We start from the raw sequence: 3523 nt of genomic DNA, 5'->3' as shown, positions 1-3523 counted from the left end.
CTTGAAGAGGCCTGGAAATGAAGGAATCAGACACTGGAGCAGGACAGAGGGAAGGAGAAAGGCTCAGGAGAAGATGGAGGTCACCTTCCTCGCGCCACCAGGGGTCAGTTACCCAGGACTCCAGCCCTTCAGAGTCAGCCCCGGAGCTGAGCCTCAAAAGAAGCAGTGGGCAGGCGGGCAGGCGGGCAGGCGGGCAGGCGGGCAGGAGGGCGGGAGGGCGGTTCTGCTGCTCTGGGCTCCTTGGGCCTGGGCCTTGGACTCCACTTCCTGCTTTCCTCAGAGGCTGTGAGCTTCCTTTGCTCGGCCCTCAGAAGGGCGTCCCTGGTGGCTGCTCTGAGACCACTTCCGCCTGTGCTGTGTCCTGGCTCCTGGAGGGAGGCCTTTCCTGTCTACTGGTGCTCACTCAAATGGTCCTACCCGCACTGAGGGACAGACTGAGCTTTGGACCCTCCCGTGGTGGTTCCGCAACCGGCCTCCATTTGGAGGCGACATGGTGTGGGGTTCGGGGTGCAGGGTGCACACACTCTCACCTATGTCTACTTGCTAGGCGCTTATGTGTCCTTTCAGAATCAAGCTACATGGAAACCAGTTCGGCATGGACCACCCTCCATCCTCACATAGTGTTGTCTCATTCAGGAGCCATCTTAAAACCCAAAGAACACTTGCCAATGTCTGGGAACTATGTGTTCCATCTTGTTGGCTCTGACCTTTCTTTTCTATCTCAGGAAAAATATGTCCCTCACTTTCTCTCACAGCTCTACATTCCGTTATTTTATTTTTCATTCCTTAGTTATTGATTTATTGTTTTCTATTTTTTAATCTTTATTTTTGTTACTCCAAAGCAAGATGGACATGGTGTCTGCTAAGGAAACATCTGTGATTTGTTTCTCAGATGCACATATAAGTTGCCTGTCCCTTGTCTTTTGTCCTTCTGTGTATATGTGAGAATCTGCATGCCAGTTCCCCAGTAAACTCCGTTCAAAACCAGTTTGCATTGGGTTTTCATTGATTCGAGACATTGCCAATCAGAAATCCAGCTATCCACGGGACACCAGGCCTTCCTAGTGCTCAGCTCGGCATGTCTCTCTCCCTTTACATGGAGCTGACATTTTGGTTTCTTCCACATTTGCTTCTGGTTTCATGGTTTGTACCTTCCTACCCGGTGCACCGTGGGTCCTTTTTCTATAATCCCGGAACACCCTAGAGCCTTGTTGCCCTTGTTTCTGAAATCTGCTTGGAGATGGGGAGAGATGTTGCATGATTCACTTGCAGCTGACTTACAGAAATGCATATGACTCTTCAACTGCTGCACTGCTCCTAAATTCAGGCACCGTATTAAATCTCATTGTACTAGATGATGCACACATAAGTTTGCGGCTTTTCTCTGCCTCTGAGTTCATTAAAAAACAATTTTGTGTTGTTGTTTTTGCAGGGTATTTATTCTCGGCTCCCCGGAAGGCAGTCTAATCAGGACTGGCATGGAGGGGCTTCTCTTGAGTTGTTGCTGCTTTTAGTAAACTCTCACCAACAGTTTTAGGTGAAATCCTCTTTTTTTTTTTCCTTTCTGGCTTTCCCTCTCTGTAATCACTTTCGCCTTTCCTCCAACCCTTCATCCTCCCAACCTCCCTACTTTTTCCCCCTTACCTACCTGTCTCCTTCTCTTCCTTGCTTCCAGCTCTCCTTCTTCTATTCTGTTCTTCTTCGTTCCTTCCATGCCCATTTCTATTAAAAGATTAATAAACAACCCTTCTGTAGATTTCAAACATCTATTTCAAAAAAGAAATCACAAATATACTGTGCCTCCATGGAAGTATTTGTGGCTCTGTTCACTCCTTTGTAAACACAGTGCCTGGCATTTATAGATCCTTCCAGACATGGATAGCTAAGCCTACTTTTACATTTTTTTAAAGGTGTACCACCTGGAAGATAAGATATGTTTTGGCATATTCTAAAATTAAATACACAATTCTGTTTACAACCTAGATCACACAATTGAATGTGTTTCCAATGCAGACCTCTTCCTCAAGTCCCCCCGTTTTCTCAGAATTCTAATATCAATTGAAGTTTGTTCTCCTGGACAGGAATATTTCTTTACTCCATTTTTTACTTGTGGCAGATTATCTCTAAGTACCAGAACCTTTGTTCTACTCAACACCTTCCTAGCAGTTTTATATCATTCACTCCTGAGGGCCCTGGCATGTCGTCTCCTTCTCCCATGTTAACTTTACCTGACTCTAAAGATGGAGTTCACGTAGATCTATGTCCAGATTTCTGAGGAACCTCCAGACTGAGTTCCAGAGTGCTTGTACCTGTTTACAATCCTGCCAGCAGTGGAGGAATTTTCATCTTTCTCCACATCCTTGCCACCATGTGCTGTCATCTGAAGTTTTGTTCTAAGTCAATCTGACTGGTGTGAGGTGAAATCTCAGAGTCAGTTTGATTTGCAGTTCTGTGATCACTAAGGACTTTGAACATGTCTTTCTTTCTTTCTTTCTTTCTTTCTTTCTTTCTTTCTTTCTTTCTTTCTTTCTTTAGTTCTTTCCTTCGTTCATTGGTTGGTTCGTTCTTTTTTTTGATGGACCTTAAAATATCAGTTTCTTTTTTTTTCAAAATCTTGTTTTTATTAGACATTTTCTTCATTTACATTTCAAATGCTATCCCAAGAGATCCCTTTACCCTCCCCTGTCCTGCTCCCCAACCCACCTACTCCCTCTTTCTGGCTCTGGCATTCCCCTGTACTGGGGCACATAATCTGTGCAAGACAAAGGGCCTCTCATCCCATTGATGGCCTACTAGGACATCAACTGCTACATACGCAACTAGAGACACAAGCTTGGGGTTTGGGGTGGGTACTGGTTATTTCATATTGTTCTTCCTCTATTGGGGTTGTAAACCCATTCAGCTCCTTGGGTACTTTCTCTAGCTCCTTCATTAGGGGCCCTGGGTTCCATCCAATAAATGACTGTGAGCATCCACTTCTGTATTAGGTGCTTCTCAGCCATTTGAGATTTCCTTTGTTGTGAATTCTCTGTTTAGTCCAGTACCCCATTTTTTAATTATTTTGTTTGGGTTTTTGGAGGTTACCTTCTTGAGTTCCTTATATATTATGGATATTAGCTCGCTATTAGATGTGGGGTAAATGAAGATTTCCCCAATCTGTAGATTGCTGACTTGCCCTACTGACTGTGTCCTTTGCCTTACAGAAGCTTTCCAGATTCATAAGGTCTCTTTTATCGATTCTTGATCTTAGAGCCTGAGCCATTATGATTCTGTTTTGGAAATTCACTCACAGCCCTCAACCCCTGAACACTGAGCATATGAGTTCAAGCCTCTTTCCTACTGTACTGGCTAGTTTTGTGTCAACTTGACACAGCTGGAGTTGTCACAGAGAAAGGAGTTTCAGTCGAGGAAATGCCTCCATGAGATACAACTGTAAGGCATTTTCTCAGTTAGTGATCAAGGAGGAAAGGCCCCTTGTGGGTGGGACCATCTCCGGGCTGATAGTCTTGGTTCTATAAGAGAG

This window comes from Mus caroli, chromosome X (assembly GCF_900094665.2).
Source record: "Mus caroli chromosome X, CAROLI_EIJ_v1.1, whole genome shotgun sequence".
Classification (NCBI taxonomy): domain Eukaryota; kingdom Metazoa; phylum Chordata; class Mammalia; order Rodentia; family Muridae; genus Mus; species Mus caroli.
This window is presented reverse-complemented; position numbering follows the sequence as displayed.